We start from the raw sequence: 22,129 nt of genomic DNA on the forward strand, positions 1-22,129 counted from the left end.
GAACTAATAGAGAAGACAGGTAGGGAGACATGGACAGAGCTGGCATCACATAGTTGTACAAGTGGTAACAAGAATTACCAGAGCACTCTGGACATGATGGGGACACAGCAGAGCAAGACCCATCCATACACCCACAGCTACCAGGATTCTCAATGGGCAAGACTGCTATGTTCCCAGAAAGTAACAGATCATAGAACATCTCTGTCCAACAGTGGACCACCACAATATATTGATAGGTGCAGTCTGATGGTCAATGACATGCAAGCACTGAAGAAGTTCAAAGTTCAGAGTGCAAATATCCAATTGGATATGTGCATTGACCTTGAAGTATTGATCTGTAATAGTTGAATTCAGGGAGACTGTTTGTAACACCAGCAGCAGTAAATAAATGCATTGACCACTTCTGGATACTTATGCCTGTGCAGTTGGTATCGAAACCTGAATGGTTCATTTCAGCAAACTGTGGATCACTTGGCCCTGGATTGTGAGGCTGTCCATCCTTAAGTTTGACAGTGCTCCAATAACTCTGATTGGGCCTTTTCTGGCCAGGCGCTCTATGACCATTTGAACTTCACTTGGCATTTTCTGGTGTTATCCATTCCCCTCATTCCTAGTGACCCTTGATTGGTTGTGCTTTTTCTGTTCAACTTTTTGCTTTCAAACAAATTTGTGAACAATTCAACAAGAAAGGAATCTATTCCTGGAGTTTCATTATCTACAGTCTTGGATGAAATCAAGGTCCTGAGGGAGTGGAGAGGAACATTGTACACATGTTTTCTTACTTCTGTTTTGACCTTGAAGTCGGACCCCAGATGCAGAGACAGAGGGCAGAATGGGCTCTGTATTCCTCTAGGACAGAGGAGGCCATCCAGGTAACAAGAAGCCACAAAAAACTGAAGATCCATTATACACCTGCCTGACACAGAAATCACAGTCTGCATCCAGAATCACAGCTCCAGGTTAAAGCAGCAACAATGTTTCCTATGGCTCTGACACTGCTTCTCCAGCATCCACACCTGGTCAGTTCCTCTGAAGACAGCAGACGGATTTGCACAGAGAAATCTGTGGTATGCAGCAGGGGACATGTGGTCATTGCTGGATTTTACCCCCTCTATTCTTGGGCATTGTTCATTCAAAGCTTGAATGACCCTACCCTGCAGCAACAGAACATTCAGTAAGTGATTTCTTGGCTTCCTTAAATTGTGAATTTTCTCTTTGGGTTACAGTCAGAGGTGGGGGAAGTTTGGACACAATCACTGATGTCCTCTGCATCTTCTACATTGCCCTCACTACAACAGCTCTACTTCATTTCAGATTTTCCTGAATGAATATCGTTTTTTCATCCAAGGGTACAGAGTTTTCTGTCTGTCTTCCTCTCCACTCCCCTTTCCAGAGATGTCCGACCACCCCACCACATCACTGTGTCTCCTCCACTCATCACTGTTACTCAGGGTCAATGGGGTGACCAAGAGTCCATATGGACACTAAAGAGCAATGTCCCCATCCATAGTGCAAAGGCCAGGGAATCTTCAATCAATTCTCTACTTTACACTTTTCAAAACAGGACCAGTGTTTGGACCTCCTTCATAGTAACCTTTGTTAGGGTAGACATGCAATTTCTGCTTCTGGGATTATTTCATGTCAGCAAAGCTCTGGGAGTGGGGAGCTGCTGGACATATCAGTAATAAGAGATTCAAGACATGTTTGATTTTTTCCCCTTAACTAATGTAAGTAAACGTCTACCCTGATGTTCATGTCTTGACCTGTGTCCCATGTCATTCCCAGAAGCTCTGCTTCCATTCCTTGTCCTCCAACATCTTTCCAGGCTTCTTTATTTTTCCTTGCTCATAACTTCCTAAACTATATTTGAATGTTTTTTTCATATATATTGGCAGTAATGGGGGGCTTCAACTCTGGCCTTCAATGCTGCCCCTCTGCTATCCAGCTTAAGGCAAGTGCTCTACTGCTTGCGCCACAGTGCCACTTCCAATGTTTTGGTGGTTTATTAGAGCTAAGAGTCTCATGAACTCTAATGGCTGGCTCTGAACCCTGATCCTCAGATATCACCCTCCTGAGTAACTAGAATGACAGGCGTGAGCAAAGGTGCCTGACTTTTTCATGTTTTACACACACATTAATTCATGCATTTGACCCAGGATACCTCACTACTTTCAGATCTACAGAATTCTCTGTAAACTAGAGAAGTCATGGATGAATCTTCTCAGACAAGTTGTGTGGAAACATCCTGTTTGAGGTTGGTTTAGGAGAGGAATACTTTATTAAATAAGAGATATGTGAGGGATAGTGAAGCCAACTGAACCTGGTGAGGAAGTGAGTGAGAAAGACGGGGCTCATGTGTAAAGCCAGCATTAGAAACGTACCCCATGGGAGGTGGGAGATGTCAGAGCTATCCTCTTCTCTGTCCATTCTCTAATTGGGCTGTGGGTTTGTGTGTGTGTGTGTGTGTGTGTGTGTGCATGCGTGTGTGTGTGTGTGTGTGTGTACATGTTCACACATACTCTGATACTCAGGCGTCATCTCAAGTCCTGATGGCTGTCCCTTAGCATTTTTTCTGTCATGGCTGGCACTCTACCACTTGACCCACAGCTCTGCACCAGCTTCTCTTGAGTTGCTTGCACATAAGACTGTCACAGACATTCCTGGCCAAAGTGACTACAAAACATAGTTCTCCTATATCAGCCTCCTTAGTAGTTATAATTACAGGCCTTAGCCACCAGTTCCTAATTCATATTTAGTATTACTGACCTTCTAGCTGTCAAGCCCGAGAGTTAAATTGTACACAAGGACATCAGCAAACATCCATGAGAGTTGAGATTCTATGAGAATTTCCCCAAAATGATTACAATGAATGCTAGGAGAACTCATTGTTCTGGAACATTCTTGATTCATATTGGCATGTGATACTATCTGGCCTTTGAAATGTCTCTGAATTACACCAGTGGTCTGGCTTTGTGCCTGTCTTTCCAGAAATTCCAGGCAGGCTTCAGTGTTCCTGAGTCTGTAGTGACTTCCACAATGGCACCACTAGAGGGAGCGCAGGCCTTGAGGGAAATCAGCTGAGAGGTGATAAACCACTTCAGTACCAGAGAAAACCAAAGGCAATTTTGGTGACAAATACTCTGTGGTTCTAAAAACTTCTAGAGAACTTTAATGAGTCATGGGTCCAAGTATGCCTCCTCTTGGGTGCACAGGGGGAACATATGCCTCCTCCACAGGGAATGGCCTTGTGAGTGGATTCTGCCTAGCAGTGGCAACATCTGTGTGCCTTAGTCAGAGCTGTGGACACCAGAACTCTATTACACCTGGAATACCAACCAGCAGGGTCACCAAATCAGATGAAGGTTAATGAAGTTTCCCTCTAAAAGTAGGGACTCTTCACTTGGGATCCTGGACTTTGATCACAGAAAAAAAATTCTAGACAATCACAACAGTAAGAAAATGTGGCAGAGCTTTACTGAGTAAGGAAGCAAACAAGCAAGCAGGTAGAAAAATAGGAAGCAGAAAGGCAAAGAAACACTCTAACTGAGGAGAGATACACAGCTCTTGGGCTGCCAGGGGTATTCATATGGTAAAGGAAGGAGTTCTGACTTCAAAGTTATGCAAACGTAGGTATCTCACTTTTGTTCTAATCACTGCTGGTGTTACACTTTCTGAGTTTCTGTATGTTTTGGGCATTCTTTCCAGATGATTATCCTTGAGGGAAGGTGTGCTGTTGTCTATATTTGGGGTAGGATGTTGCTAAAGTTTGGGGGAGCATCTTGGAGGAAGGCGTACATACAAGAAGACAACTGCTATTTCATATGATGAGAAATGCATCTCTCAGGAAGCAATGCAACCTGTCGTCTCTCTTTGAAGTAAAGATAGTAGCCCTGTGTTTCTAAATCATATGTTTCTAAGTTGCCTTCTCTAGGACTCATTTTTTTCCCATAATTTATCCAGCTTCTTTTTGTGCTCAATGACTTTGGTCCTGTAATCTTTTTTTTTAATGTTATTTCTGGCCTTTTCTTTTTACTTTTCTTTATTTATTGTGATAATACTGTACAGAGGGGTTACAACTACATGGGCAAGATAATGAGTACATTTCTTATCAAGCATTGTAGCCTCCTCCTTTGTTTCCACTTCCCATTCCTTCTTATGCTCCCCCCAGCCCCCAATTCTCCTCCACCCCCGCACGGAAGTTGTAAAGTCCATTTTCGACATAAGGACTTGTACATCTCATTGTTGCAATGGGTCCACCTGTATCCCTACTTAAACGATTTGTTTTTCCCCTTCCCCTCCACAAATTATGAAATAAAGTGAAAGAAGGAGTTGTACTGTGGGGGAGGGACATACAAAGCAACAAAGAAATAATCTTATAAATGTGTTAGGAACAATCACATGAAAGAAATAAACACATGAATCCATATCTTAGGGTTCATTTCCCTCACATCAACTTATCTGACCTTTTCTGCTTGACTCAGACATATACTAGATATTGCAAATAAGGGAAACCCTGGGACCTATGTTTCTTTGGGCTTGGCTTACTTCACTTAATATAATTTTTTCTAAGCGTTTCCACTTCCTAAAAATTGGAGCAATGTCATTCTTTCTGATGGAGGCATAGAATCTCATTATGTATATATACCACAATTTCTTGATGCATTCATCTACTAAGGGGGATCTGTCTTGGTTCCATATCTTAGCTGTAATAAATAATGCTGCAATAAACATAGTCGTGCTGGTAGCTTTATTATGGTCTTGTTTGTAAGCATTTGGGTAAATGCCCCAAAGTGGAATTGCTGGGTCATAGGGGAGCTCTATGTGGAGTCATTTGAGGAACCTCCATACTGCTTTCCAAAGTGGTTGAACAAGTTTACACTCCCTCCAACAATGCAGTAAGGTTCCCTTCTGTCCACATCCCTTCCAGCATCTGTTGTTATTAGAGTTCTTGATTATAGCCATTCTATCTGGAGTGAGGTGGTATCTCATTGTTGTTTTGATTTACATTTCTTTTATGGCGAGAGAGGTTGTGCATGTCTTCATGTTTCTATTGACCATCCTTCTTTCCTCTTCAGAGAAGTTTCTCTTTGAGTCTTTAGCCCACTTGTTTCTTTGGCAGTTGTTTCTTTAAAGATTTGTTGTTGGGGGATTTAATTTTTTGAGTTCAAGGTATATTTTAGATATGAGACCCTTGTCTGTTGTGTGGCTAGTGATGATCTTCTCCCAATCCTTGAGCTTTCTATTGATCTTTCTAGCTGTGTCCTTTGCCATGCAGAAGCTCTGCAATTTCATGCAATCCCATTTGTCCAAACTTTCTTTGATTTTTTGTGTTTCTGGGCCTCTACTAAAAAATTTTGGCCTGTGCCAAGGAGACCTAGGGTTTCTCATATTCCATCCTGTAATGTTTTCAGAGTGTCTGCTTTGACTCCGAGGTCTTTGATTCATTTGGAGTAGATTCTGGTGCAGGGTGATATATAGGGATCTAGCTTTAGTTTTCTACAAGTAGTTAACCAATTTTGCCAGCATCATTTACTGAAGAGGCTGTCTTTCTTCCATTCTACTTTTTAGCTCCCTTATTGAAGATTAGATGGCTATAGGTCTGTAGGTTCATTTCTGGGTTTTCAGTTCTATTTCATTAGTCCTGAGGTCTGTTCTTGTTCCAGTACCAAGCTGTTTTGATTACTATGGCTTTATAGTAGAGTTTGAAATTGGTATTGATATTCCTCCAGCAGTGTTCTTTCTGTTAAGGATCATTTTTACTATTCAGGGTCTTTTATTGTTCCATATGAATTTTTGGATTGCCTCTTCTATTTCCTTGAAGAATGAGGTTGAAATTCTGATAGGATCGCATTGAATTTGTAGATAGCCTTGGGAAGTATTACCATTTTCATGATGTTGATCTTTCAAATCCAGTAACCTGAAAGTTTTTGCCATTTTCTAAGTTCTGTTTTGATTTCCTTTTTCTAGTTTTTAATGTTTTCATCATAGAGGTCCTTCACTTCTGTGGTTAATTGCTAGGTATTTTATTGTTTGTGGGGCTATTTACGAGTGGAGTTGCTTTCCTAATTTCAGCCACACTTTTCTCATTGTTGGCATACAGAAAAGCCATTGATTTTTGAGGGTTAATTTTATACCCTGCTACTTTGCCAAAGTTGTGAATCAGATTGAGTAATTTGGGAATGGAGTCTATGGGATTCTTTAAATACAAGACCATGTCATATGCAAAGAGGGAGAGTTTTTCTTCTTCTTTCCCTATTTAGATCCCCTTTATTTTGCATCTTGTCTTATTGCTGTAGCTAGGCATTCTAATACTAGATTGAAGCGAAGTGGAGAGAGTGGACAGCCTTGTTCCTGAGTTAAGGGGAAATGGCTTTAGTTTTTTACCATTAAGTATAATGCTGGCTGTAGGTTTGTCATGTACAGCCTTTATTGTATTGAAGAATGTTCCACAGATTCCTAATTTTTCCAGAACCTTCATCATAAAGGAATGTTGGATCTTGTCAAATGCTTTTTCTGCATGGTCCCTTAATCTTAAGATATGTAGATGGATGAATACCTCTCTATATATTCTGAGCTTCACAAATCTCATTTTTTACTAATCTATTCTAGCAGATGCTTGGGTGCTTGCATCAAACAGTGCTTCTAGTTTATTCTGGATTATTAGATCAATAAGCATTTGATTCAAAAAGAAGTCATGAGATTTGCAGTTAATCATTTGTGATAAGCATATACCTACCCAAAATTTGTGACCTTTGTGCAGGATCAACTTAAAGAAATACCAATTGCTTCTCACCCTGCTGCTGGCTGTGGAAGAGATCAACAAGAATCCCCATCTGCTACCCAGCATGACTCTGGGGTTTGAGATTTATAGTGCACATTACTCAGGTACTGATCTGTTAGAGGATCCACTCACCTGGCTGTCTGGGAAAAATAAAAACAGCCCCAATTACACCTGCAGAAGAGACAGCAAAGCTTTAGCAGGACTCACAGGAACCTCAAGCACATCTGTTCCAATCGGGACACTGCTGGACCTCTACAAACTTCCACAGGTAAGGCTGGGAGAGGTGGGCAGATGTGAAACTATGTCCACATGGACTCTGTCCTGGACAGGCTGAAGAGGTATTATCACCAACCCTTCCAAATGCATAATCTCACAGAGAAAAGACTCCACAAGTGGGCAGAACATACACATTTTCTTTGCTCTAAATAAAAGGAGAGGTTTTAATAGAGGAAAGGATGACCCAAAGATCTGAGCCTTATCCATACAGGGATGCAACGTGCTTGAAACATGGGAGATGACTTTGCAAATGGGATAAGCAAACTTTTGCTCCCACATTTGCCAGTTGTTGGTTAGCTCACATCAGGACTGAGACTTGCCTATTACCATCCTCTACCTGGTGTTGTGTTCATTTTTTCCCTGTAGTTCACTTATGGGGATTTTGATCCTCTCCTGAGTGATCATGGAAAGTTTGGGACTGTCTATCAGATGGCAGCCAAAGACTCAGATCTAGCCCTGGCCATGGTCTCTTTCATGCTTTATTTCGGCTGGACCTGGGTGGGACTGTTCATCACTGAAGACAACTATGGTGTGTGGTTCCTCTCAGAATTGAGAGAAGAGATGGGCAACAGTAGAGTCTGTTTTGCCTTTGAGAACATGATCCCTTACAATGCCTTTACAGATTACTCAGATGATCTGTCGAAGTATCGCCAGCTAATGGACTCATCAACCAATGTGATTGTCATTTATGGGGACAATAAATTTCTACTAAGCTTTATTGTTAAATTTGGGCACATTTTAATTACAAGGAAAGCCTGGGTCATGAACTCACCCTATGACGACGCCACCATTGGTAAAAGATATTTTCTGATCCACTCCTTTCATGCATCTCTCACCTTTTCTCATCATCATAGAAACACTTCTCTCTTCACCAATTTTATTCTGACAGATACGTTGTCAAATAACTTAGGAAATAATTCCCTTCCCACGTCATGGATTCAGTCTGTTTATAACCCACTGATGAAGTCTGACTGCAGAGACTTGGGGCACTGTTCATACAATGCCACACTCCATTGGTTGCTGAGGCATATTTTTGACATGACTATATCAGAAGAGAGTTACAACATCTATACTGCTGTGTATGCCTTGGCCCACGCCCTCCACCAGATGTTTTTCATCACATGGAAGAGCCACCAGTGCACAATGGTCAACCAAGGGCATTTCTCTCTTCACAGGTAATCTCTTTGGTTTTGGGTGACCTACTCTAGGCATAGTCTTTCTACAGAAGCTTTCATAGCAGATGCAACTAGGTCATCTGGCTTCATTTTGCAAAATACAAGAAACATTGGGCCTGTCATACTCTACATGAGTGAATGTAGAGCTGTGAAGACAATGTTCTTGAAGAATGCTGCATCCATGAAAAGGAAGTGCTGTGTCTTCTGTCCCCATCCTCACTATGTGTGGAACAAGCCATCCCCTTTTCAATATATCCAAATTGTCCTTGTAACTTTTTAAAATAACAGATCAAGGTGACTAATTCTTGAAAACCTAATATTGTCTGGACACAAGTGGCTCACACCTGTGGCTCACTCCTGACTACAGTTAACTATCAAAAAGCCAGAAGAGGAGCTGTGGCTCAATGGATAGAATGCATACTTTGAAAAGAAAATAAAACCACCTCAATTTGAGTGCCTAAGCCCTGAGTTTGAGTCACAGGATAGACACACACACACACACACACACACACACCACAAGGAACTCTGTCTTGCTTACGGTAGTCTTTCATACTTGTCATAAATATTTTACTATCCTACTTAGTGTATTATTCACCTTATTTCAGACTGACTCTCTGATCACAATCATAAAATGAGTGATTGGCATGCAATTGAGAGTCTTTGAGGTCTGTCATATGATAAATTCATTATTTTGTTAGATGTAGCTGAAGTTGCATTCCCTTGAAATTGAGTTTCTGCATCCCATCCTGGATACCCAGGTTTTAGAGCTTGGTAAAACTTTAGTCTGCTGTGGGCCTGCATTTGATACAGTTGGTTGGATTCCTGTGGTGTGCCTGAATCAGGGGATGGGAATGAAGAGTAATCCATTGTTCTGGGGTTCTGTGATAACACTGGGAAGCACTTCACCATACTATAATGTGTCCCTTTTAGCTGCATCCCTTTTTGAAGAAGATCCAATTTACCAATCCTGTTGGAGACCAAGTGGTTTTGAATGAGGAAAGAAATTGGAGGCAGAGTATGACATTAAGAGCTTTTGGAATTTTCCAGAAGGTCTGGGACAAAGGATGAAAGTTGGCGAGTTTTCTCCATCTAGGCCACATGGTAAAGAACTGATTTTGTTTGAAAATCTGATAGAGTGGCCCATAGGAATTACCAAGGTGGGTCATTAGTACATTTGGTACTCTCTCCTTTAAAAAAAAAAAAAGTATTGCTATTAGGAAGTAGTTGTAGAAAGAGCTTGCAATATACTTAGTCAGGTTACAATCACAATGCTTGTTATCAGTGCCACCACATCCTATTTCTCCCCCAGAGTTGGTTGTTTCTAAGCATAATGTCATAATCTATGTATAAATAAGCAATAAGCTTACCCTTTCTTTAAAGGTTGTTCAATAAAACTATGGTTCAGTCGTGTACATTTCACCTTCCTGCTTCTGGAAGTTTCTTACTAACAGATTCATGGAGGGAATATGGGAACATTTCATTATCAATATGTTGTTCTATGTTTGCATATTGAATATCATAAAAGCTAAATGCCACCTGTGAATCATCTTTCCAACATTGTGACCAAATACCTGAGGGAATCAAATGAGAAGGCAGAAGGGCTTGCTTTGCTTCTGCCTGGAGATTTCAGACCATGCTTGGGTAGATTGTTGCTTTTGGATCTGTGTTGACACAGGTTGTAATGAAAGGAACATCTGCCAGTGAAGTTCACCCACCTCATGGCAGCTGGGAAGTCAAGAGAGTAAGATGTGAATAACCCTGGGAAGTCAAGAGAGTAAGATGTGAATAACCCTGGGTACAGCAGCACCTTCAAAGAACTTAGCCGTGCTTTAGAGTGTGGATTTAAAATTTCCCTGAGAGATGTTCTTCTCATGAGAGAAAACACATCATCACCTGATACAAGAATGGGATGCAGGGTTAACTCCCATTTCCTAATTTCCTAGAATTAACATCCACTTCTTCAAGGCTCCATGACTTCCTGATAGACTGAGGGGCTGGATGTCTAGGCCCCATATATTCTTCAGGTCATGTTACATGAAACTGTAAGAAGGCTCAATCAATTCATTGGTTGTATGTATTTAAAGATTTTGTGTTTTGATGATCTTTTCCCTTAAAGTACTGGAGTGTCTGGGATGTCAGGTAAAAGGATGAATAGTCACTACCCTTCATCTGAATGTTCCCAGACTCCTCAGTCTGTCTGCACTGAGAACTGTGGTCCTGGATTCAGGAAGGCCTCTCTGGAGGGAAATGCTACCTGTTGTTTTGACTGCATTCTTTGCCCAGAGAATGAGAGTTCTAATGGGACAGGTGAGTCTCTGACTTATAGAGAAATTCCCCATCTCTCCTTCTTAACCTTCAGTCCATCCAAACCAGTGGAGTGATATACACTAAAACAGCAGGAACACACATGCACCTTCACCCAAATTTCTATGACTACCGTTAACCATACTTCTCCTTAGAAGAAACAACCCACTGCCCCTCCATTACAAGACCCTGTTCCCATCTCCTCAGTCATATGTTTTTGTATTAAAAGAAAGTATATAAAAAGAAAATATCAAGGATTAGTTGTTGATCTTTGAAATGACATGCAAATCTAAATGTAATTGTGGATGTAACACAGACTTTCATTTGTGAATTCTCATGGCAACTCTTTCCTAATTGAATGTTATTTTCTATTTAGCACACCTAATAATACAAGGGGCTTTGGGGCTTTTTTGGGTTTTTTTGTTATGATCACTCCATATCTGACACTGGCACTAGGTTGACTAGCAATTACTCAATTATCATTGATTCAGAAGTAGTTCACCATCTCCATTTCGTGTCTCTTCTCCCTCCTCAAGCTGAGCTTTCTGAGATCCTCTCATATCAGTGGAGGAGCATTGTTCTGTTTTTAATACATTTTTATTGTTAAAATCCTGTACAGAGGGGTTACACTTACATAGGTAAGGAAATGAGTACATTTCTTATTGAGTATTGTTGCCTCCTCCTTTGTTTTTCTCTTACCATCCCTTCCTTCCAACCTCCCCAACTCCTCCTCCCATAGACCAAATGCTCAGGAAGTTTATGTTTGGGGTAAGTAGTAGGTTGAGTTGAGGATTAAACCTTCTTTTTAAATTGAAGTGCTTGGGCTGATTCTATATTTTCCATTATTTCTTGAATGAGTAGCAGAGAGCCAGAGTGGTAGGACCTGGCAAGAACGTAGCAGGATGGCTAGGTAATTATATATTACACCTGTAATCCAAGTGACTCAGGCAATTGGGATTTGAGGATGGAGCTACGATGCAATGATGAGCAGGAAACTCAGTAAAAATCTTTTCCAAAATTAAGCACCAAAAGAGCTGGAATTCGAGCTGTGAGTCAAGTGGTAGAGTGGTAGTTTTGAGAATGAATACACAGGAAAAATTCCTAGGAGCAGAGTTCAAGCACTGGATGAAAGACAGACAGACACGCAGACAGAAAAAGAAAAAAAAGAAAGATAGAAAGAAAGAAAGAAGGAAAGAAAGAGAGAGACGAGGGGGGATGTGAGGGAGTAAGGGAGGGAAGGAAGGAAGGGAGATAAACAGAAAAAAGAGAAAGGGAAGAAGGAAAGAAGAAATGTGTAAAAGAAAGAGAATTCACGTGAACATATTTTGATATAGAGAGTTATACTAGTTGGTATTGAGAGTAATACAGGTCAACTGGTGAATCAGGGAAAATGAGCATCTTGAGTAGAGGAGGATGTGAGAAAAGAGAAACATGGAACCCAGACAAATAGTGATTCTCACTCCTCACCAGACATGGAGCATTGTGTCAGGTGTGCAGATCATCAATTTGCCAACACCCAGAGAAACCACTGCCTCAGGAAAAATGAGAGCTTCCTGGCTTATTAAAACCCCTTGGGCCTGGCTCTGGTCTGAATGGCTCTCTGCTGCTCTGCACTAACAGCCGCTGTCCTTGGGGTATTTATCAAGCACCAAGACATCCCTATTGTCAAGGCCAATAACCGGGCCCTCAGCTATATCCTGCTCATCTCCCTCACCTGCTGCTTCCTCTGCTCCTTGCTCTTCCTTGGCCGTCCCAACACAGCCACCTGCATCCTGCAGCACACCACATTCGCAGTGGTCTTCACCGTGGCTGTCTCCACGGTCCTGGCCAAGACCATCACTGTGGTTCTGGTCTTCACTCTCACTGATCCAGGGAGAAGCGTGAGACTGTGGCTGTTGTTCGGGGCTCCTAACCTCATCATCCCCATCTGCACCCTCATCCAAGTGACTCTCTGTGGTCTCTTGCTGGGAATCTCCCCTCCTTTTGTGGACATAGATGCACACTCTGAACATGGCCACATCATCATCCTGTGCAACATGGGCTCCCTCACCGCTTTCTACTCTGTCCTGGGATACCTGGGTGCCCTGGCCCTGGCCAGCTTCACTGTGGCTTTTCTGGTCAGGAACCTGCCTGACACCTTCACTGAGGCCAAGTTCCTGACCTTCAGCATGCTGGTGTTCTGCAGTGTGTGGTTCACCTTCCTGCCTGTCTACCACAGCACCAAGGGGAAGGTCATGGTGGCCGTGGAGGTCTTCTCCATCTTGGCCTCCAGTAGAGGCCTCCTGAGCTGCATCTTTGCCCCCAAGTGTTACATCCTCTTGATAAGACCTGAGAGAAATTCACTGCACAGGTTTAGGGAGAGACCGACTGAAAGAAATAAATCTTAAGATGGACATAAATTTTGTCTAGAATGCTTGGAGGTTCTGAGACAAATCTATACAATTTGGGCAGTTAAGAACCATTTAACTCATTCATTTTGCGGGTTGTGTTAGAGTTAGAGCAAGATTCCAACTAGACTGTCTAAATTTGTATTTCCTCCTGGATATCCTTTGCTTCCTCCAATGTAATCTTCCTTTTATGCTATCAATCGTCCTTTTGATTACAAATCTACTGTGATTCTTCTTTGCCCTATATGCAGGCTATAACACTGCTTGAATATTATTATATTGCTCAGTTCACTGATATATGAACATTCATTTTGGTGAAAGTTTCCATGCTTTGATTACAGTTACTTTTGTATATTTTCTGAGGTAGTTGTGTATTTCTGTTCAAATATTTACTGTTCTGCAATATTACTGAGTGTATTTTCCTAGGAAATACCTCCCCTCTCTCCTTCACCCCTCCGTACCTTTCTCTCTCCCCCTCTCCTCCTCCATACCTCTGTCTCTGTCTCTGTCTCTCTCTCTGTCTCTCTGTCTCTCTCTCACTCTCACTCTCTTTCATCTACTTCAGAAATTTAGTTCAGGGTATTAAGCAGCACTAGTATCCCATGGGAATCTCTATGCGTACTTTTTTCTGGCAAAAAGGGCCAGGGCATCAACGTGACTTAAGATGAACCACTGGAGGAATAGTTTGATTATTGGTCATTATTCCTCAAGGGAAGTTGAAGGTACAGAGTGCATTATGGTCTGAGCTGAGCCTTGTCACCTCAGTCTCTAAGGATCCTCAATATTAATAGATAGTGAAAAGAAAAGGATCCCAAAAGAGGGGAAATACATTAGATCATGCTCAGACTCAATATATGGCCATGTTCTTTAAACAGTACAAGAGAAGGAACAGTTCAACCATTCAGAAGACTCCTTGAAGAAATCAGAATCTGTTGCGTGCTTGTTTGGAGTTGAGGCTCCTTCACTTGCCATTTATCTTGTGTTTCTATGGCTTGTTCTATCCCACTTGGAATTGGCAGCAGAGTATTCAATGAAAAACCTAGAGGATAGTTCTCAAAATACTCTAGAAACACTACTGGCAATCATGCTGAATGAAAAGGGCCCGTTTAGTGACAGAGTGCAAGGGAAAGTCTATAAGGGAAAAAATGGGAATCCAGAGGCGAAAGAAGCTAAAGAAGACCAAGAAGGGCCAGATGATCTTAGTTCGGCAGAGACAGGTGGTAATTGAGGAGGTCCTGAATTCTGCAGGGAGGTATAGCTCATCCCTGATGAGAAATAATGAACCCTAGGTGTGACTAACATCTGGCACAACTGAGCCAAGTCTTTCAAGGCTCTGTAGCCCCAAGAAGCAAGAGCTTAAGAAGGTGAGTGGAATGTTTGGTATTTACTTTGATACTAATTCTAAAAAGGTATTTATAACTTTTGGTCAACTTAAAAAATGTGTATGGTTATTATAAAGGGGATATACGGGGGGTTACAGTTACATAAGTCAGGTAAAAATACATTTCTTTTTGGACAATGTCACCTCTCTCCTTGCTCTTTCCCAGTTTCTCCCTCTTTTCCCACACACAAGTTATATAGTTCCTTTGCCACTACTGCTGCATTTGTTCACTTTGTCCCTCCATTTCCTAATCAAATTGGAAAGGCCTCTCCTCTTAATACTGTCATATTGGAGAAGACACATTCAAACCACAGCAAGGAAAAAGCTGGAGGAAAAGCTGTAGATCTGAAGAAAGAAAAGTTCAGGTGGCAGAAAATCATTACCTTTTCAAAATCAGGTGATAACAAAAATCAAAGCAATGCTTTAGAAAGATTGATTTAACACTGTAATGCTGAAGGGGAGAATGAAATTAGAACAAACTGAAGAATAATTAAATTGAAGTAGAGATTTTGTATCTTTGCGTATCTATTACAAACAATATGTTTTATATATGTAACAGTATGACAGATTTTGCTAGTTTTGGGAATTTAAGTCTAAACTATAAACATACAAATAATTATATATATACAATGGAATTCTGTGCCTCCATTAGAACGAATGTCATTGCCCTGTTTGTTAAGAAATGGAAAGACTTGGAAAATATGAATGTGAAGAATCAATATACACAGGAAAGAAAGTAGAGCTGTGGTTCAAGTGTTAGAATGTATTGAGCAGAAAAATTCAGGGACAGACCCCAGCCCCCAGTTCAAGCCCCAGAACAAGCTCAAAAATAAAAAAACACAAGAAAACACAGGAAAGTCTATACTGTAGGGAAAAAACAGAGGAAGAGCATTGGGAATCTCAACAAGAGCAAGGATAAGATCCACATGGTTATCTCAATAGATGCAGAAAAAGCATTTGATAAGATCCAACACCCATTTATGATGAAGGCTCTGGAAAATCTAGGAATCCAGGGAACATTCCTCACTACAATAAAGGCTATATATGACCAACCTACAGCCAGCATTATAATTAATGGTGAAAAACTAAAGCCATTTTCTCTTAATTCAGGAATGAGACAAAGATGTCCACTCTCCACTGCTCTTCAATTGAATATTAGAATGCCTAGCTACAGCAATAAGACAAGATGCAAACATACAAGGGATCTAAATAGGGAAAGATGAAGTAAAACTCTCCCTCTTTGGAGATGAAATTATCTTCTATTTAAAGAATCCCATGAGGGGTGGGGAGAGATTTGGTAGAGGGGGCATGGGGTAGGTGAAGGGATGGGAAGGGGAAACAAAGGAGGAGGCTACAATGTTAGATAATTGTACTAATTATCTTGCCCATCTGTACAGTATTTTCACAATAAAAAAAAAGAATCTAACGACTCCAATCCTAATTTATTTGAGCTGACTTTAAACATTGGATAGTAGCAGGGTATAAAATTAACCCTCAAAAATCAATGGCTTTTCTGTATGCCAACAGTCAGAAAAGCATGGCTGAAATCAGGAAAGCAACTCATTTGTAATAGCCCCACAAAAAAATAAAATAACTAGGAATTCACCAAAGAAGTGAAGGATCTCTATGATGAAAACTTTAAAAATCTGAAAAAGGAAATCAAAACAGAATTTAGAAAGTGGAAACACCTCCCGTGTTCCTGGATTGGAAGGATCAACATCTGAAAATGGCAATACTGGGGCTGGGAAGGTGGCTCAGTCGTAGAGCGCTTGCCTTGCATCCATGAGGCCCTGGGTTCGACCCCTCAGCACCACATAAGCAAAAAGAAAAAAGCCGGAAGTGGTGCTGTGGCTCAAGTGGTAGAGCACTAGCCTTGAGCTGAAGAGCTGAGGGACAGCGCCCAGGCCCAGAGTCTATTTCCCCAAACTGGACCTTTCTCCCCCCAAAAAAGAAAAAAATCAATACTTCCCAAAGCTATCTACAAATTCAATGTGATACCTATAAATATTCCAACCTCATTCTTCAAGGAAATAGAAGAGGCAATCCAAACATTCATATGGAACAATAAAAGACCCCAAATAGCAAACACGGTCCTTAACAGAATGAACTGTGCTGGAGGAATATTAATGCCAAATTTCAAACTCTACTACAAAGCCATAGTAATCAAAACAGCTTGGTACGTTCACAAGAACAGACCTCAGGACCAATGGAATAGAATTGAAAACCAAGAAATGAACCTACAGACTTATAGCGATCTAATCTTCAATATGGGTGCTAAAAAAAAAATAGAAGGGAAGAAAGACAGCCTCTTCAGTAAATGTTCATAGCAAAATTGGTAAACTACACATAGAAAACTGAAGGTAAATCCTTATATGTCACCCTGCACCAGAATCAATTCCAAATGGATCAAAGACCTCGGAGTCACAGCAGACACTCTGAAAATATTACAGAATGGAATATGAGAAAACTAAGGTCTGCTTGGCACAGACCGAAATTTTCGTAATAGAAACCCAGAAACACAACAAATCAAAGAAAGGTTGGACAAATGGGATTGCATGAAATTGTAGAGCTTCTGTATGGCAAAGGATGGCAAAGCTACCAAGATCAATAGAAAGCCAACAGATTGGGAGAGGATCTTCACTAGCCACACAACAGACAAAGGTCTCATATAAAAAGTATAACTGGAACTCAAAAAATTAAATCCCCCAACAACAAATCCTCAAACAAACAACTGCCCAATAAATAAGTGGGCTAAAGACTTAAAGAGAAACTTCTCTGCAGAGGAAAGAAGGATGGCCAATAGATACATGAAGAAATGCTCACCCTCTCTAGCCATAAAAGAAATGCAAAACAAAACAACATTGAGATACCACCTCACCCCAGTTAGAATGACAAAAATCAAGAATTCTAATAACAACAGATGCTGGAGGGATTGTGAACAGAAGGGAACCTTACTGCATTGTTGGTAGGAGTGTAATCTTGTTCAACCATTGGAAAGTAGTATGGAGGTTCCTCAAAAGACTCCACATAGAGCTCCCTTATGACCCAGCAATCACACTTTGGGTCATTTACCCAAATGATCACAAACAATACCATACTAAAGTTACCAGTACAACAATGTTTAATGCAGCATTATTTACCATAGCAAAGACATGGAACCAACCTACATGCCCCTCAGTTGAAGAATGAATCAAGAAAATGTGGTATATATACACAATGGAATTCTATGCCTCCATCAGAAAGAATAACATTGCCCCATTTGTTAGGAAATGGAAAGACTTGGTAAAAATTATATTAAGTGAAGTAAGCCAGGCCCAAAGAAACATAGGTCCCATGGTTTCCCTTATGTGCAATAACTAGTATATGTCTGAGAAAAGCGGAAAGGGCAGATAACTTTATGTTAGGTGAAATGAACCCGAAGATAAGTATTCAAATGTTTTTGCTTTCATGCAATTGTTTCTTACATATTTATAAGATTATTTCTTTGTAGCTTTGTATGTCCCTCCCCTACAGTATAACCCCTGCTTTCACTGTATTTCATGTTTGTATAATTTGTGGAGGGGAAGGGAAAAAACAAATCATTTAAATAGGGATACAGGTGGACCCATTGCAACAATGAGATGCACATGTCGCTATGTCAAAAACTAACTTTACAACTTTAATGGCGGGGGAGGAGGGTTGGGTTAGGGACCGGGGGAAGATGGCAAGGGATAGGGAGGGGAAACAAAGGAGGCTACAATGCTTGAAAAGAAATGTACTCATTATCTTGCCCAGGTAATTGTAAACCCTCTAGACATTATTTCACAATAAAAAAAAGAAAAAAAGAAAAACGAACTTTACAAATTTCCAGGGGAGGGGTGGGGACGGGGGGAGGTGGGACATGGGAAGGGATGGGTAGGGGAAGCAAAGCAGGAGGCTACAATTCTTGGTACAAAATGTACTCATTATCTTACCTATGTAATTGTAAGCCCTCTGTATGATATTTTCACCAAAAAGAAAGAAAAGAAAAAGAAAGGAAGCCATTAAAATAAAAAAAGAAAAGAAAAAAGGAGTCATGTTGCTTAAGTTTGGGGGGAGCATTTTCTCAGGAAGATATATTTCCTGCCAGACAAATATTAATTCTTGGGGTAAGATATGCACCTCACAGGAAAGAATGCACCCTGTTATCTCTCTTTGAAGCAAAGATAGTGCTTCTATATTTCTATGTACCATGTTTCCTCAATTTCTCCTGCCTCATTTTCCCCTAAAATGACTTTCTTACTTTAATATTAAGGGAATTGGATGGATTACCTTTAAGCTTGAGGGGTTTTTGGTCATGTCTGGCAACCATTTCCCATGCCTCATTTTCGCTGGATTATCTTTCATTTTCCTCTGAAATGACTTTGTTCCCTTAATCATAAAAGATGTAGATGGGCAAAAATCTTCTGTATTAGCTACTAGCGTTTTAATTACTGTCAATCATTTACCCTGCCACAGTTTTCCGAGGTTATCCTGCCTCACTCCCCTCAAATAATTTTGGTCCCTTAATCTTAAAGGACATTGATTGGTGAAGATCTGTTTCTGTCACTGCATCAGGCTGAGCAGGGACATTGACAGTTCAAGTCTTGTCCTATCTTATCAATGGGTGACATGGGAAGTTCTGTTGTTCAATTGTCAGTTTGGGACAACATTAGGAGCATTCTTTAACAAAAAACTGGAAAGGAAGTCAAACAAGATATTCTGAATCATAATAACCCTCAAAAGCTATATAAGGTGCAGTAGATCAATACACCCCCACCTATTAATGCCATAAAGATAAATAACAAATTTCCCCACAAGTCGTTCCAGAGAACCATTAAGCAAGGCATTTGTTAAAACTAAGAGCAGAGTCAGACTTAGTATCATTTTGAGTGTGTAGAACCAGAGGGGCTGGGGAGATATTTGAGTTGTCTGGAATATACACACAGCATTTAACCTTTACAGTTCTGCAGGTTCCTCCTTAGGCTGCAGGAGTGATAGCTAACATCTTCCTGTTCTGCAGGAGAGGTTTTCCCATCCCATTGACTATAAGTATGACAGTGCTATTTCCAGAAGAGAGAAGTCTTTGAGCTCAATTGCCCAAGAGTGGAAGTTAGCCAGAAATAACCTCCCTTATATAAAATTGGGCCCACTGTCAAAATGGGTTACTTTCCAATTCAGCCCAGGAAATAGTCATTAGAAAAGGTGACTTCTTATACATCCTAAGCTTAATGAAGGAGCTTTAACAATTGTTCTGAGACTAAAGAATGCTATTTATAATTGAGTCCACAGAAATTTAAAATTGGAAACTTGATCACAACATTCAGGCAATGTGGTTAACTCTCCTTTTATTAATCTTGAAGAGGATTCACAAGTCTTTTAGAGGTTTACAGATAGAGAAGTCCTGTGAGACCTCGTGTCTACATGAATCTGAAACCTGAGATTGGGGATAAAGATATAAAGTTTTTATTCTAGAAATGTGTATCCAAGAGTTAACAACAGACAATTTCACAGCTGTGGGAATACTGAGAAGAACTGAACAGGGTTACTTCCATTTAGGTAAAAGTTGATCTGAAGAAATTTGAGCATAGAAGGGATCCAAGCCATTCTTGGGTGGTGGTTAAATCTTTTTATTTTATAGTAAAGATGCTGTACAGAGGGGTTACAGAAACATCAGTAAGGTAATGAGTACATTTCTAGTCCAACATTGTTACCCCTCCTTTGTTTTTCTCCTACCATCCCTTTCCTCTCCCACCTCCCTCACTCCTCTCTCCCCCAAATACATAAAGAGCATTTCCAACATAGTGTCTTGTGAATATCATTGTTGCAATGGGTCATCCTGTGTCCTTCTTTCAGAATTTTGTTATTCCCACTTCCCCTCCCCAAATTAGATAAATGTATATACAAGATTCAAGGTCCCTAAATCAAATACAGTGACAACAGGGATATGCCATAGGAGAAAGAACATACATAAGAAACAAAAAAATCACATAGTACATTAAAAACAACAACAAAGAAAAACCTCATGTGTCTGTACATTGGGGTTCATTTTGCTGAGCATCATTTTATATGGTCATATGTACATAACTTTTGAGCTTTTCAGATCATCTGATAAGATTAGCCTAGACATATACCAAAATTACAATTAAGGGAAACCATGGGACCTATATTTCTTTGGGTCCGGCATACATTACTTAATATGATTTTTTCCAGTTCTTTCCATTTTCTAGAAAATTGGGCAGTGTCATTCTTCCTGATGGAGGCATAGAATTCCAGTGTGTGCGTGTGTGAGTGTGTGTGTGTGTGTGTGTGTGTGTGTGTGTGTGTGTGTGTGTGTGTCACATTTTCTTGATCCATTCATCTACTGAGGGGCATCTGGATAGGTTGTATATCTTAGCTGTGCTGAATAATGCTTCTATAAACATAGTTGTGCTGGTAGTCAAGCCATTTTCCTAGAGCAGAGCACTACAGCCTGCTTAGCACTCTGGAGTGCAAAAGCATGTCCCTGGTTGACTGGAGAACCTCAACTGTGGTGACCATTACAGTGCATATCAGCTTTCTGTGAAGCTTCCCAGACATCTTTCAATGGGGACAAGATCTTAGATCCATGATTAATTGGGGGTTTACAATACCAAGAAAGAATATTTAGAATGTATATGAACACTGCTTTACGTCTGTGTTTGAGCTCTATTAGAGCCAAATGACCAGATATCCTATTTTGGGCTTGTGAGAAGAGGCTTTTGGTTTACTAACACCCCAGCCTTACCCTCTTTATCAGACTGGCTGAATATATGTATCTGTTTCCATATCAAAAATTTACTACAAACATAGCCTTGAGCAAAGAGTAGAGTCTGCCCTTCTGGATACTTTTAAGCTATCCCCAATTTCACAACCATAGCCTTAAAAACAAAAACTTACCTTACATAAAAATAATAGGTAATACATATAAATTCCTGCCCAGTTAGAAGGAAAGCAGATATGGGCATCAAATAGACATACTTTTCAACTATTTTCTTTTGACCTCCCAGCTGTGCTTAGTTTTGAAAGGACAAGCACAAAGTGACTCCCTTTAGGATCTGACACCATCCCTCTTATGGATGAAGTTTTCCACTGGCATCGGGATGACCACTCATCCCCAGGATCCCTCCACACCAGGACAGACTTTTTGTTCCAGGAGACTGTCTTTTTCCTCAGATAATATCCTTATTGGTGATGATGATAATGATGATATTATTATTATTATTATTGTCAGTAGTGGGGCTTAAACTCTGTCCTGGGCACTGTCCCTGTGCTCTTCAGCTCAAGGCAAGCTCTTTACCACTTGACCGACAGCACCACTTACGGTTCTCTAGTGGTTTATTGGACATTAGAGTCTCATGGGCTTTTCTGCTCCAGCTGACTTTGAACCATGATCCCTAGATCGCAGCCTCCTGAGTACCTAGAATTACAAGTGTGAGCCACAGGCATCCGGCTCTAATTGCTGTTTTTCCCAACTAGTATCTCAAACATTCCATTTACTTCAGATACAGACCTAATCTTCATATATTTCATACACAGACCTACTTCAAGGTACCCAATAACTTGGTGTGGGAACTAGACAAGCTCTATGGCCTAGATATAAGTGCTTCTCATGTATCCACAAATGACAGACAGGAGAAGCCAGCTCACTCCCTCTCTATCTCAGAACAGCAATCTAGTGTTCTTTGATCAAATTCTGGTTCAGGAACTCTCCCAATTCTCATTATCTTCCTAATGATCCAAATTCTAATTCCATCCTCTTTGAAGACAGGCTCCAAACATATTACTGTGTGTACAGAAAACCATTCAA

At 40.6% G+C, this 22,129-nt stretch overlaps 1 pseudogene; it reads left to right on the top strand.

Moving 5' to 3' along the window:
* The first annotated feature begins 96 nt into the window (after positions 1-96).
* LOC122119593 lies at positions 97-12,811 on the top strand (annotated as a pseudogene).
* Positions 12,812-22,129: the final 9,318 nt, after the last annotated feature.

The sequence above is a fragment of the Dipodomys spectabilis genome, unplaced genomic scaffold, assembly GCF_019054845.1.
Source record: "Dipodomys spectabilis isolate Male_0828 unplaced genomic scaffold, ASM1905484v1 ptg000173l, whole genome shotgun sequence".
Classification (NCBI taxonomy): Eukaryota; Metazoa; Chordata; class Mammalia; order Rodentia; family Heteromyidae; genus Dipodomys; species Dipodomys spectabilis.